Raw genomic sequence first — 16796 nt, forward strand, 5'->3', positions numbered from 1 at the left:
AGTAACATTATTCAGTCTATGAATTTTTATTCCGCAATTCAACTGTTAGATATCAGAAAACTATAAGTTAAAAATTCAACTCTATTTTTCAGATTTTTTTATATTAAAGGTTTTCAAAAATATAATATATAATGTAATATATAATATAAATAAAATAAATATATTTTCTAAGTTGAATTTTTAAAGTCAAATATAGTGATTTTTTTTTTGATAATGCAAGACTTTTTTTTAAAAAATATATGAATATGAGAAAATTATGGTATGGGTGGTAGTTTATGAGTGGTATATGTTTATGTTTCCCCTTTTTTCAAGTAAATCAATAAATGTTGAAATGAAAAAATAAAAATAACCATTTTTACGAAATAAGTCCTTGATCTGAATAAAATTTTCCAATTATGAAGAATAACAAGTAAACTGTTTGAGCTATTGACTTTTTATACAGTTTCAGGAAAAGTTTGAAGAATTGACTTTTTTCACAGTTTCATCAAATCAGTACTAGATGGCGCATTTACAGAAAACAGCTAACTTGAACTGCTAGAAAGTTAGAGCAAAGCGAAAATAATTTCATGAAACAAATTTATGATTCAGAGAAAGATAATGTATAAAAATATTTTCGTCGCCTTTTTCTAATTTTTATTATAATAATATTGATAAAGTTCTTATTACTCTAAATTTTGGAGCCATAAGGATATATAAATGTGACTGAATTAAAAGAACTCTTGTGCTGAAAGTTTTTAAAGCTGGTTAAACCATTTTTATCATTTTTTCAGTCAATATATCGTAAATCGATATCGTATTTCTTTCTTTCCTTTACTGATAAGCCTCACATGAAGAATTTGTTAGCATTGTTGGCTGTTAATAAGTTAATATTTATGTAAATTTTTTAAGTCAGACTAAACTGAATTGCTATTTGCATGGGACTTGCTGTTCTAAATTTTTGATTTACCACAATTTCTTAAAAATGGTGTTTGTTATTGATATGTTTTGTTAATTTGTGAAATCTTAGTGTTTGTTATCGGAAAATTTCCTTTTTAAATTTAAATTTAAAATGGTTATAAGAGAATTTCAATCTATGAATTTAATATTTTATGAATTAGAATAGAATGTAATTTTAAACTGTTTGGTTATTTTTCTTAATTTTTATTTACCAAAATTATTGTACACCAAAGCAAATGTTACGTACGGTTACCGAATTTTGGCCTAGTTTAGTCTAATTACATATAAAAAAGTGCATCTTTAAGTAAAAAATTATAATGAATAATTCTGGGGAATAACCTCTTATTCTGTCAAAAAGGCATTTGTATTCAATTGGACCTCTCATTAATGAAATTTGTTTTAATAATCAAGATGTGTAAAACGTTTTTCACAACTTTTACCTTAATTTCTGATTAAAAATATTATCCCTTTCAGTTCTGAAAAATTTCAAAAATTATTAATTATTCTATCTTAGAAAATTACATTTTATAAGGATTTTATGTGCATGGTCTAATTTATTTCTGATGCTTAATAAATATTTGTTATTATACTTCACAGGCGAAATATTTTTTATATTGTAAACATTAAATATTTTGTGTTCTGTTCATCTAGTCTGTTTTTTTTCTTCCTTTTTTATGACTTTTGTTTTACTCTTAAGTTTCTATATGCCAGTCTTATTTTGTATGATAAAAGCACCTAATAGTGAATTAATAAAGTCTAGGTACTGTTGTTATAAATAAAATTAAAGCTCAATTTAGTTCCAGTTATTTCTACTTGAGCAAGCTATTTGACAGTGGACTATCTAATTTTTTTTAACAATTTCTAATTTTTTTATGTTTAGGTTTCATATTTATATGCAATCACTATTTTTGTTAGTTGCATAATTTTTTTCACATTATTATTCAATTTATATATAAATATTTTATTATAAATGTGTTAAAATATAATTCAGTAAACCCTCGATTATGCACGGGTGGATATTCCCTTCTTTCGGTTTTTCTTTTCTTTGGACGCAGGATTCTTTGCGGATCATCCACACTTTCGCAATGATAAACAACATAGTATTTATTGAAAATAAATAAATTCATAGAATAGAAACTATTTTAAGAGTTTTTAGAACAATATACTTGCAAATATTGATATTCATGGCCCAAGTGTTGACAATTATCAAATAATGCGCCTAAATTTTACCATTGCAGCTTCAAGTGTGATACCTAACTAAAAAAAAAAACATCATTGAAAGGGTGAAATTGGTGAAGCATTTATAAAGAGCAAGACAACATGAATCTTGATTTATAGCTGTGGAACAACAAATGTTAAATGATGTCTGTCTTTGAATAGATTCCTTACCCATCAAAGCAGTTTCTTCTCCTGAATTGTATTGTTACTATTTAAAGCAATGATATTAAAAGCAAGTAAAGAAATGTAATTTTTTCCATCTTGCCTTCATATGATGAATGGGAATGAATTATGCTTAGTCATTTATTTAGTCAACATGTAACACATTCATGGAATTCTTATCAGTTATAAAATTGATAACTAACAAATGAGAGTGGTCTCCACATAACAGTTATACCACTGAAAGAAAAAAAAATGAAGCAGTGCTTTAACTAATTCATAGGCCCTATACATGATTTCAGAATCATTGTCGGTTGTTTATTTTTAGTTTTGTTACTGTTTTTAAAAATTTAATAAGAACTAATTCATGTGTTATGAACATTGTTTTGTGCTCACTTTTTTCAATAGTGTATGAACTCCGGTTGGAGAGCCTCTTGCCTCTTCAACTCCAAGAAACAAAAAAAAATTGACAGGCTTTTTCATACAGAAATAAAAGAAAAATGTATAGGAAGAAAATGTGAAGATAATTGCTAATAATAGTCATTAAAATTTATATTAAAAACATTGATGTGTGTTTTTTAAGCGTTTTGGGGATTATCTACGAATTTACTAATTCGTGCTTCATGAGCCACTGAATTCCGCAGATAATTGGGAGTTAACTGTACTTTATTTCTTCATTAAAGTATTTTTATGAAAATTATTTCAAAAAATTGGAAATGTTTGGCTAGAATTTTATTTCAGAATTATGATATTTTTTTAATAGTGCTACAATATAATTCTAGTATATTTGTTTTGGATATTTATTTGTGTTCCAAGATATTTGTTTGTGGAGAATCTAGTTACTTATTCTATTGTTTTTTTTTTCATTCAAGTTTCGCTTCTGCATAATTTTAATTATTTTTTTTACATTATTACTCAATGTCTATGTAAATGTTTTTTTTTTAAAAATATAATTTTAATATATAGTATTTTATTTCCTTGTAAAAGAGTATTTTTCTAAAAGTAGTTTAAAGAAATAAAATTAGTCAACAAGAGCTTCATTTTATTCTTAGGGCATCTTTTTTCTTTAAGTATTGGTGATTGTCTAACAGTTATTTAGCTTTATATCTTATTTATCAGTGTCTTATTTAAAAAAAATCCTTAAAAGCTATTTTAATAAAAACATTGTTCATTAAATTAACTCTTTTAATTAATTTTTAACCTGTATTTGGTAAAGATTATTTATGTAAAGTTTTATTTTTTATTTATAAACAGGAAATATTTCATACCAAGATATTTAGGTTGAATCAACATAAATATTTTTTTTAACAAAATTTAAATAAGTTTAGTTTTTATTTATCATTGGAAGTACAATATCATTTTAGTTGGTTAATTATTTTGATATCTATTAGAACACTTCAACTGTTTAAATTATAAGAAAGAGTTAGTTTTTATTCGAAACTTTTATTTTTATGTAATAAACAATGTTAAAATAGGAAAATCTTTAAATAGAAATCTGTGCTTTTTCAGGTGTGGAATGATCTAAGGCCCAAATATTTCTGCTGATGAGTTCTACTGCTGTTTTCTTCCTTTTCTTCAAATTAGTTGCTACTTTTACCTTGTGGAATAATATTTTTAATTCACATGTGTTTCAACCTGTATAATTTTTAATTCTATTATGTATTCTGTGTAAAACATATTGAACTAGTTGAATTACTGTTGGAATGTAAATCTTGGTTTCAACAAAAATAGTATACCTAACACAAACAAGGTGCTGCTATGATTATTTTATTTATTTTGATTTATTGGATTAATGATAGGTTAAATTTGAGGAAGATCATTTTCAATTATCAATTTATTCTAATTCCAAAATATTATTTAAAATATCTTATTGAGTTTAATATTATTATGAGCATTTGCATTATGATATAAGTTTGAAGAATTATAATCCAAAACATCCAATTACCATTTAATGCCTTTTGCTTAGAATGCTTTTAACTGGAAATTTTCCTAATTGTATCTGAAACTTAGAACATGCTACTATTTACCATCTTTAATAATGTATTATGTAATATTGTATTTTACAGTCATGATGAGGAAATACAAGTAACATTTCAGTTAATTAAAAAAATTTTGCTTCTAAATTTGTACAACACTTGTAAACTATTTACAAAGTGTATTTTTCCTACTATGAGAAATTATGTTACATTAGCAGAATAAGTTTATAATCTATAAAGTGCAACTAATTATAGCACTAAAATCATAAAGATTGAGGCTTTTTTTAAAAAAAAAATCAATTCTTCCACTAAACTTTAGCAACTTTGTTGACTCATCTGTAAATAGAATTTGTTATTTTATTGTTGTATATTATTTTGTTTCAAAGAAATAAAAATTTATTTAAGTAACGTTGTACTATTAGCCTTTTTCATGCTGTATTAAATTGTAGCTGCCAATGTGTACAATTGGGGAAAGATTTTACTTAGTGGCAGTATTCTAGTATTACTTAAAGTATTAGGAATTTTCAAAAAATTAAATTACACTTGAAAGTATAATTGTTTTCTAACTTATATTTTTTTTACTTATGCTAGCGATTCGAGATTCAAATTGAGATTTAAGCATTGAAATATTAATGTTACTACCACAGAGAAAAATGTGATTATAGCTAAAGTATGCTTACAATTTTTCTTTATTGTAATATTGTTATTAACTTTCTTTTTTCGTTTTAGATATGTGCTTTGGCTCTATTTTTTTCAATGTGAAAAATAGTAAGATACAAAAGCGAAAAGGTACCTCTTTTCCAGCATATGACCTAGTCATTCCCAAGAGGAGTGGGAAAAGCCTGATCTGGCAACATTTCGGGCAACCAGCTGACATGAAGGGAAATGTTGTCAGCAATGATTTTACAATTTGTATCCATTGTGGTGGTCATCTTGCAGCCAAAGGAGGATCCACATCAAACATGATAAGTCATTTGAAATTGCACCATCCTCAAAAATTCATTGATTTAAAAACTGGGTGTAATTCTTCAGGAAATATGTTCATTTCATCTGATACGGAAACAACTAACCAAACAATGTGTTGAAAGCTTGATTTAATGAAACAATGTATTATAAAATACCAAAGATTTTATTTTGAGTTATCTAAGTTTGTGTAATTTTTTTCAAAATTTAATAATTTGTTTCTAATTTCAAATCAAAAGCAAAACTTCTTTCTCATGTAATTTGATTTACTGAATGAATTTGAATATATTTAAGTAATTTTTTAAAAATCCTTAAAGACAAAATAAATAGAGTAAAAATAGTTTAAAGTTAAATTTTTTTTTTGTGCTGTGTAAATTTTATATTTTTTATTAAAATCATTTTGGGATTTTTCGATTAATTTGAAATAGAAAATTTTTTTCTTCTTGGAATTAAGTGTACAAATGAGTATAAGTATTTATAACTTTACTTTAAATATTGAGGCAAATATACTTAGAAAGACATGTTGCAAGTTTTAGATTGTAAGTTTATTATTATTATTTTTTTTCTGTACATATCCTTCCTATAAAAGTTTGTTTTATATTTGTTTATTTTATTTAAATTTTTTTTTCTTGAAAATGTTTTAGGAGATAAAACATTTAATCATTGTTTATTATAAAAGTCCATTAATTTAATCTAAAGCTATTTAATTTATTTGATTTTTCACTCTAATTCAATTTATACAAAACTATTATTTTTCCACAATTTTTGCCACATATGAAAAATTTAAAATATCTAAGAGTTGTAGTTAAAATGTAAGTGCAATGCATTTTCATCATGATTTTATATTCAAATCAAAATTTATAGCAGTTTGATTTTCATAGCTTTTAAGTTTTGTATTTGTGTAATTTTATCTAGTGCTATTAAGGAACCTTTTATTGTTGTAAAAATTGTGTGAATATTCATTCTTGCAAATATTTATTCTTATAAATATTTATACTATGTTGCATGAAAAGAAAAATTAAAATTTTGATATAGATATTTGTATTGCATTTTAACTATTTATATTAGTATTTTTTAGAAAATAATCTGTATCAAAACTTCATGCAAACATTCCACAATTTTTTTTTTATAACACTATACTCTCTACACACAATTTTAGCATTGAGTGGCATAGAGAAACAATGTATTTAATCATAGAGTAGACCGGTCTCAATTATGAATGGTAAAAGTGTTACTTTTTGGACAGATTTTGCTCTGGTAGCAATGATAGACTATCTTATATTTCCTTTTCATTTAACCCTCTCTTTTGCATAACAAGAATTTTTTTTATTAAATAATACTTTTTAATGCCACTGAGTTCCATTTTGTAATATTTTTTAAAAGTCAACAATTTGGTTCAACCATTCTTCTACTACTTAAGCCCTAAAGGGAGACATTATATAAAGTATAACCAGGCAAGGTTCATAATTGTCCTAATATTCCTGATTTTTGTGTGTATACAGAAAATCTAATTTTCTAAGAATACCAAGTGCAGATTTTCATATATATTTGCAACCTGTCTACTTTATAATTTAATAAAAATTTTGGCATTAAATTAAAAATAATCCGAAAATATTTTGAATTTAAATTTTCTGCTCTGTGTTACACAGTATATCCTGTACAAGGTTATTGTATAATTATCTACCTAACTGTACAATATAATGTAATTTTTATTAATAATTGCAACTTATTTTTAACTTTGTTTAGCATTGTTATGCTGATTTGACTCCAATTATCTGAGTATATTATGATAATATTGTTACAAGTTCTTTTCTAGATGATCTAATATCTATGTAATAAGATAATTGATAATTTTGTTAAAAATTTCTTTAGAAAAAAATATAAGTAGTTCAGAAATGCTTATTCATTGACAAGAAAAACGACATTGTTTACATTAATGCAATATATTTTTACTGAGAGTTTCTCATCAATTAAATCTAAGTCTTAGTTGCTGTTTTTTGCATTGAAATTCCATCACCCACTCGAAGTATTTACCTGATAAATGGTTTATCTTCATCTGGTAAATACAGTCCTATGATTCCGGGGTCCATCTAAATCTTTCCATTTGTTGGCTTCTTTCTTCATGACATAATATTATGTTGTTCTTAGTTTTAACCGTATTAATTTCCTTATCTTGAACGTGTAATTTGGTTAAAATTTGGAATATTAGATTCACTTTCCTTTCTGTGCCTTTAACTTTATATTCTATTCATTCCTCAAGAGGATTGCCATCTTTAGATCAGTACACTTTTAGATGTCCTAGAGATTTTAATTTTTATTTGTTTACTGATTTTTTTTAAAACTTGTATCAGACACGATTTCTAACAATGTTTGATTTTGTTACTTTGTGTATGTTAATATCTTTATTGTGTGTCTAAGATGTAGTAAATAGCTGCTTCTGACCCTGTGCTGTAAAACGTTATTATATTTAATTCAGTTCATAGCTTCACATCATTCACTTTTTGCATTCCCAAAGTGGAATAATTAGAGTTTAATCATATTTAAAAAATTTAATTGTGTTGAATAACAGAGTTTTAATTGTTAATTTTATTTATGAATAAAATTCATACTGGTTGGTTGTCTAAGAAATTTTATGACAAACTTTCAGAGATATAGGACACATCATAAGGATTGTCAATTGTAGCAACCAATGGCTCAAAATGCCATTGTACATCTCTAAGTGTAGCTCTGCTTTTCGCTACTGTATTGCTACTGAGTATCTTACAGTACAGTGTGGGTTCGCTAGCTGTCCTCCATCTTGATTTTCATAGTTTTTAATTTTTTTGTTAATCAATTTTTAAAATTTTAATTTTAAATCATATTATACAACAGGTTTACAACAGGTATAATATGATTTAATATGTAAGATATGTATTATATATGATATGTAAGTTCTTTTATGTGTTAATGATTTTTTCAGTGTTTTATACTGTTATCAATTTTTGAGTCATAATAGTTTCATATTTAAAGATTTATTGCTTTGTAATAAATATTGTAATCAAGTGAAATTTGTCAAAGTTTCATTCAAATCTTTGAATATTGTATTTTATTTTTATTCAAAAATTTTTTGTCTAGAATTATTCTACACCTTTAATGGTACTGTGTTATTTGTTTTATTTGGATATAAATTTAAATGTTTGCTAAAAAATAAATTGCTGCATGTAGGAAGTTTTTTAAAAAATTTTATTTTATTTATTTAAAAAAAAGTTGTAATAAGCCTCTGTAATAAATATCATATTTCATCATAAAAGAAATCTTAAAAAAATATCTTTTTTCTTGTTTCCTTTCATTATTTTGAAATTTTTGATGTTACTTTTTATGTACAGAGTATAATGATATTTCTGAATTATTTTTATTTTGAAATATATAAATACTCAAAAGTGACACAATTTATTGTTAATCATTTGCTGAGTTGTAGCTTTTAAACAATCTTATATATATCAATATGCTGCCAAGTTTGAAGAAAAATTGATTTATTTGCTATGTTTCTTCTTTTATTAATATTTTGGTTATGTTTTTCAGAAATGTGGGGCATGATTTATAAAGGAAGAATTAAAGCCCAGAAAAGAAGAACTACAGCTTTTTGCCCAGTTTATGAAAAACTTATTCCCAAAAGGAATGCCAAGAGTCTTATTTGGCAATATTTTGGACAACCTGCGGATAAAGGTGGAAATGTGCTTTGCCATGACATCACTATTTGTTATCATTGTAAAGCCCAAGTGTCAACTAAAGGGGGTTGTACTTCAAATATGATGAGTCATTTGAAATTACACCACCCTCGGGAATTTATTGATTTCAGAAATGGATTCAACTCAAATGAAAATGTGTTTATTTTATCTGATATTTACGATAATGCACAGCAAGAAACATATTAAAACACTTTGGCTCAATTGTATTTGGTGCTTTAAAGTTTGTTAAGAATTATTACATATGTATTTATTTATCTTAAGTGTATAATGTTAAATTTTCTTTACTTGTTCTGTTATTTATTACTCTCAGACAAACTGATTCATACAATTTGCATGTTCTTTCCTTATTGCTATTTATTCTATTAACCCTTTCGCGACAGGAAGCACAAATGCGAGCTTATCGCTGAGGCCGGCAGTCTCTCTCACTAGTGTCTGTCCTGGGCCGGAGGGTTTTTTGCTGTTAAGCCTAAATCCATGAAATTACCGAAATATCAACGTGTTGTTTAATGATATTCAGTAGAGTGTTTAAATGACATATGCTTTATATATATTTCTATAGATACATTATTTAGTGAAGTTATTTCTTGTTTAAATTTATATGTTACACATTTTATTTTCATTATGTACTTACCATTTAATAACTTATAACATTATATATCTGAAAACTAAATATATGACTTAAAATTCTTTTTTCGTATGAAAAATTTGAAAACACTAACATTGCACTAAAAACTGAACAGCAAATTGAAATACCCAACTCTATAGCGAAAAAAAACCAACCTCCCCTTCTTACTGTAAATAAATACCTCGTGCAAATTTAAAGAACTGTCATAAAACATTTCTTTTTCCTCCATTCCTTCCCCCTAAAAACCACATGTATGTGAGTCATAATACTCTCATTTTGAGTAGAAGATCTACATGTATCTGAAACCATATGGACATACAGTGCCATCTTCTGGCAGAAATTTTATTTTTTGAAACGTTCCAGGACACTGGCACAAATGATTGACGGCCAGGAGTGAATTAGAAAACGCTCTGGCACACCGGTGTGTCGGCCGGGAAGTGAGTGTGTTTTTTGCTGGATATGTGACAGTCGGCGCGAAAAGGTTAAGGAAGATTACTTCCGGCAAGTTTCTAATGCCTTTCCACAAATTTTGTAATTTCCCTTAATAATTGGATTATAAATTAGATGAGTTGATACTTTCAAACTTTATCTAATCAGCATAATTTAATGCCTTATATATTGACAGTTATACTTCTATTGTGCATATTTTGTATCACTTTTCCTTAATATCCCTTTTTCTTCACTATTTATTAATCATGCTTATTGCTTTTACAGTTATAGATACACATTAATAATGTATATTAAAACTATGACTGTGTCAAATTAAAATTATAAAGTAAAGGATAAAATTCAAATCATTAGGCAAATTTAAAAGCTGAGAATTTAAATTTAACTATACAACTACCTATTTATTAAGCACATTGTGTATAATATTTAAAAACTTAGTCTAATTAAAATATATGTATTAGTATAAAATGCTAAAAACTATTTGTTTTTGCATTCAAACAGAAATATTTTTAAAACTATAAGGGATAAAAGATAATGATCGATAAAATTTTTATATTTTACTCTTATTCTGGAACAACCATAAATTTAATTTTTAAAGTTTGGCTAGTTTTATCCTCATTGTTGTCTTCTTAAAACCTATTTTAAATTTATTTTCTGTTATGAACATTTATGCAGATGATTATCATTGTGGAAATTATGTTACACTATCGTGGATATTGTGTAGAATGAATTCCAATTGGCCCGTTTTCAATTGTTTTATATGCATATCTATTATTGAAAAATATTTTGGTATTTAATTTCCACAGCAATTTTAACACTTTTAAAATTTATATCAAGAATTTATGCAAAATAAATATTTTGAAAGTGAATTTCCGTGTTTTTTTTATTTTTAAAATCAATGCCAGTTTTTATATTGCTTTCTTAAATGATAATTGATTGCCTCAATTTTCTTGTTAAAACTTTAGTATTTCATTTTACAGTGTGTTTTTAGAATCTTTGTCTAAAAAAAAGTCATCAGAACTTTTAACAGTTGGGGTTGATTGTTAATATTAAAAAGAGAAATAAATGATATAAAAACTTAGTGAGTCTGCATTTAAATCAAAAGTAAAATATCATGCAAAAAAGGAATTAAAATGTTTATTGGCTTAAAGTAATAAGCATTTTTAATTATCTCTTTTCACCTTTTCTGAGTGTTAATTTTGTTTGACTTCAGTGATGATTTATTAGATTCCAATAATTTTTTTTCATTTAAATATTAATTAACTCTTGATGTATGGGCTCTAATTACTTATTTGACAAGTATACATAAAATATGAATTGATATATTTTAAATAAAACTTATTGGATAAGTCATGTTAATAAATAATTGAAAGAATTTAAAACGTTTTATAAGCAATATTTAATTTGACACTAATGGTAAGAAAATTAAATTTAACCTTAATGTGATTTAGAGAAATAGTTAAAGTATGAAACTGAATTTTTTTCTTCTCTATATCAGAAAATCATCAATGGAGTTATAAATTCAAGAGTAATGATTTATATTTTTTGATTGAAATTATATAATTAGATTCGTATCTTAATATTCTAATGTTTACTTTGTCACTTTAGTTTTGCTAAGTGCTTTATCAAGTTACTTTATAGCAATAAGTATTTAGTATTGTTTGGAGGAACTTTCTGTTTCACTAAAAAAAAGGTAACCAACGAGATTGATGCACTAATATAACTAAATAATAATAATCAAAATTTGCATTATAAGTAAATGTTCTAAATCTGTGTTTTTTATTTCATATTATCTGATTTAAATTTTATTTTCTGTTTAAATTTGTATGTAAGTATATGCATTATACTGTTAAAAACTATTAATTTATTTAAGAGTATTTATTTTCTTACCACAAACTGTGACTTATTTTAAACAATTATTTTTCAGTTTGAAAAGTTAAGTCTACAATATTCAAATAATTTTCTTAGAGCTCAAACTTTTCATATGTCAAGTATTTACTCACTTTAGTCATTTATTATATTTAATCATAAAATTTTGTTTTTATGACAAAAATTCATCTTAATTTACTCATAAAACTAATCCCTATTTAAAATTCAAAATTTGTTTTTATTTATATTCAAAGTTAACCTTTATTTACATAGGAAAATGCATTTTTTGCTTGAACATTTTCATTTATTTAATGCCTGCTTCTTTTCTTTCACAGAAATGTACATAACCTATAAGATATCAAATTGCAAAGTGAATTATCGAAAAGCACTGAGTATTCCAAAATATCATCAAGTGATTCCTAAAAAGACTGGGAAAAGTATTATCTGGCAACACTTTGGCCAGCCTGCTGACCAAGACGGAAATGTTCTAAGCAATCATGTTACAATATGTCATCATTGTGGAGCCCATGTTTCGAGCAAAGGGGGAACCACTACAAACATGATAGGACATTTGAAGTTGTATCATACTCAAGAATTTCTGGACATGAAAGCTGAAAGTAATTCTGGTGAAATTTTATATGTCTCATCCAGTTTTTCTGAAAGTAATGAATAATCAATATGTTTCTATTTATTATTTTGGAAAAAAATTTGCATAGATTAATTACCTGTGATGACAGTGAATAGGTTTAACCCTTTGCGGTCATATTAAATTTATACATGGGGTGTTGTGTTGGTTGGAATTAATTTTTGCTGAATGAACAATAATACATAATATGTAAGATTATGAAGGAAAAAAAAATTTTATTAATTTTTTTTATATGTAACCAGAGATGATTGTGCTCTGGAAAAAATCTGAATTCCCGTATTTTTCCCTAACCTCAATCCGGAAGTTTCCGGAAACCCAAGGTCCAGAAGTTTCAAGAAATCATCGCTCACATATATGTATAGAAATTCTTGTATATTTTATTTCAAAATATTAGAACTAGAATTCATACTTGGCATCTCTTTCATTTGTAAAATATTTTTTTCTGGTAGAATAATAAATGTGATGAGAGATAAAAATAAACTTATAAATAATTATTCATTTAAATTATGCTGCATATAATTTCATTAGAGTTTCCTGTTATGAAAATATCAATGATTTTAATTTATAAAGACATAAATTTTTGCAATGCGTCACTAATGATTTTACTCAAGAAAGTTTCAGGATTTTTTAGTTGAGCTCACAGTCACCCCTGATGTAACACAATAATATGTTTTAATTTTATGTAAAAATTATATTTTATAGTTCTCCATTGTGTGGTATCTTTCAAAGCAGTCTCCAATATGAAGTCCTGGTTTTCGAGAACATGTGTCACAAAAATAATTAGTTTGGCCTCTTCCGCCTTTAATTTTTTCTGTTTGAACATACAGAACAATGCTTACTCTTTACATCTTCACAGTGTCTCAATATATGTAGTTTGCTATTAAGCTGTGGCTAACATCTTTGTGGTTGCTGAGATCAGACATACGAATGGAACAGTAAAAAGCGTTGGTGGCTGAGAGTAGACATACGACTGTAAAGGGTTAAGTTACGGATGTGATTGCAAAAGATAATGTGTGAGTTTTGTATGGCATCAAAGCTAAATGTCTTCTAGTTTGTCATCCTCAGAAAGCCTAAAAAATAAATAATTAAAATGCTGTTTACCCCAGAAGGTTTCCTTTTCTTAATCAAAGGATGATGGCAGAACTCTGGTGTAATAGTTTTTCTATGAATTAACTTCTATTTAATTTCTATGTTTTTTTTAGCTCTTTGTTCCAGAAATCTACAAGAATAAATATGGAAATTCTAGAGGCCGTACATTTACTAGATAAATATAACAGGCTGTTTATATATGTAGGGCAGTGTTTCCCAAACTTATGACTTTTGTGTACCCTTTCTAAATTTTTCGTAACGCTGTGTACCACTAATAAAAAAAGGAATATATTTTTTACTGTTAAAAATCACAACTGGCTGTTGACACCACTAATTATTAACGGTAAACTCTGCATAAAATAGCCAATAGAAATCGTAATTTTTTTGTTTTTTGATAAACACTGATGTAGGGGATCGAGTTTGTGAAATTTCGACTAGGGTAACAAGAAATAAGACACCCCACCACTTGGTTTGAATAAAAAAATTAAAATTAACAGATTGAATATTTTTAGTTTTATATTTTTTCCTTTAAAATAATGATGATTATGTTGTGTGTTTTATTGTTGTGTTTACTAATGCCATTAAAAACCATTAAAAGAATAAACTTTAAATCTAAAATATGATCTATAACATGTTTTGTTTCTAAAATAAACTATTAGCACATGTTTATATAATATAGCATGACAAGGAGGGTAAAGGTATGGGGAATTTGATAGTTTCTTGCAGGTTGGAGAAGGTCAAAAGTCTTGAAAAAAAAAGTATGGATGACCCCATATATAGTCCATATATAGATCCTAATATAGTCAATTACGGAAGGCATTTATGGATGCCCCCTTAATATAGTTCATTTAATTCATAAACAATAAATAGATAGGTTAATTTTAGAGCAGATTACTAGCATGTTGATATTCTGTTAAAAATTGCTATAAAATTATCAATTTAACTGACCCATTTTTGTCATCTCTAACATGCAAAATACAATCATACTAATATTCTTAAATAAATCAATATTGAGCAAGCAAAATATTTGTAGTTGCAATTCTGAAAATATCCTCTAAATACTGATCCATCGAACAGGTTCTGGTTTTTCTATGGACAGAATAGTCTGTTAAAATTGTATTAAATATTATACTTCATGCTTCAAAATTTTTATAAGCATGGCAGCTAATTTACTCTACATCAAGCTTTTTTATTCTCATAATCAAATATTTTTTTGCAACCGAATAAAATTATTCTGAGGGACACAAACGTATCATCAACGACCATTAATAATGTATGATAATATGGTTTTGACTTAATTGTACAACGTTAAAGAGAGCTCTGTTCATTATGTGTCTAGTAAATGTACAGCCAATATTGTAAAGATTGAACAATTATTATGCTATTTTATAAAAAAAAATTTCTTTATTTTTGAATGTATTTCAAAATATTTGTTTTGGTTTTTTGGTATTAAAGTTAGTTAGTTGCCAACTTAACTCAATTAATTTTATTACCAGGACATTTATTTTCATCTATCTGTTTTTAAAGAATATACTAAATGTACTAGAAGTATCTCAAAATCAAAACTTAGCTTCAATTTGAGTTGCTTTTATAAAGTATCTATTGAAGCTTCCATAAATTATGCAACTTTCTTATTCATTTGAAGAAGTATTTAAAATTTTATTTTCAGTATGGAAAAGAAATAAGCATATTAAAATTATTTTTATGGCTAGTTCGTAAAACTAATCCCTTGCTATTGTATGCTTCCATACAATTGCCTTTATTACTAAAAATACCGTTTTGTATTTAATTGTGGTTCATATTAATGTGAGTTTTCAATTAAGTATGAATGTTAAAATAAGATAAAATAGCAGTGGTTCTTCAGTTAGTTTATCTTAAGTTTAAAATTTTTGATAAATATTTGAAGACCATATGCAGGTGTCTAGGTGTATTAGAAAAAATATAGATGCTGAAAGGGTATCAATAACAAAATCTGTAAGGCACATAATTTTTTTTACATATTTTTAATATCTTATAAATGTAAAATTTTAATTTTGTCGCAAATTAAGACTTAAAGATACAGTAACAATTATATTTGATAGTACAGTAGGGAACCGATTATCCGGAACGATCGGGACCATCGCTATTCCGGATAACTGATTTTTCCGGTTTTCTGAATCGCTACAAAAAGCAGTTTTTTTGTTGTTAAACCCAACTAAAAAAAATTTTTTTTTTTTGGAAATAATCTTAAAAAGAAGAAAAAACGATGGAGTAATACACTAATGATTATTTCCAAAATGATGGTAAGGTAAACATCTTTCGAAAAATTAAGAAAAATACTAAAATCTTATGAGGAAAAAAAATTTTTTTTTTTTAAAAATGGTTGGAAAATTTATCGAATTTAGTTCCAGTTTTCTGATTTCCGGATAACGGGTTCTGTACTGTATATTAAAATAATTATTGAATATTTTTATGTACACAGTAATAAAATTAATTGTAAATTGTGAAGAAAATTTTGTCAAAAGTTATTACAATAACAGGTAAAAATACAGTTTTTACCTTCCATGTCTAAAACCAGCTTTTGAAGCTAAAAATTCAACCCTGGTTTAAAGTAAAAAATTATTGGTTTCATATTTAGTAGATTAAATCCAATTTGGATTTTTTGTTTATTTTTTTAAATTTTTTTTTTAACAATCAATTTGTTGATAACTTAAAATAACACTTCTTAACACCTGTCATAGTCTTGCAAAGAATTGTTTTTTTGTTGGTACACCGAGTAAATGTATGTATTGTGCATTTTCAATTTTCATCTGTTTCAATTTTCATCATTTATCATTTTTTACTTATTCATAAAAAACTAACTTGAAATAGCTATGTTTTGAAATAAATTTATTACTTGCCCCTATCTTATATAAATATATTAAGAGTTTAATTTGCAGTGTAAGAAAATAGTTTATTGAAGTTATTTAGTAGACACATATCATCTTCTAATTATAAGTTTACTATCTTTGCTCTGATTGAACTTTTTTTCTTAAATGAATTGATCACTTTTATTCTTTAATAACTAAATAAAATTTTTTTTCTAATATTGTAAAAATAAGATGTTTAGTTTTGTGCTATATTTAGTAATTTATACACTCTAATAATCATGTTTGTTATCT

The 16796-nt window shown here is 25.8% G+C and overlaps 1 long non-coding RNA gene across 2 annotated transcripts; it reads left to right on the forward strand.

The window, feature by feature from the left end:
• Positions 1-582: 582 nt before the first annotated feature.
• LOC110282837 (uncharacterized) lies at positions 583-10921 on the forward strand. Of its 2 annotated transcripts, XR_002376730.3 has the most exons (3): positions 584-964; positions 2175-2400; positions 3823-10921. It is a non-coding gene; the product is annotated as an uncharacterized lncRNA (long non-coding RNA). The 2 variants fall into 2 exon arrangements; XR_006227879.2 differs by lacking the exon at positions 2175-2400 and having other exon boundaries at positions 583-964.
• The last annotated feature ends 5875 nt before the right edge of the window (positions 10922-16796 follow it).

The sequence above is a fragment of the Parasteatoda tepidariorum genome, chromosome 3 (assembly GCF_043381705.1).
Source record: "Parasteatoda tepidariorum isolate YZ-2023 chromosome 3, CAS_Ptep_4.0, whole genome shotgun sequence".
NCBI classification, from domain to species: domain Eukaryota; kingdom Metazoa; phylum Arthropoda; class Arachnida; order Araneae; family Theridiidae; genus Parasteatoda; species Parasteatoda tepidariorum.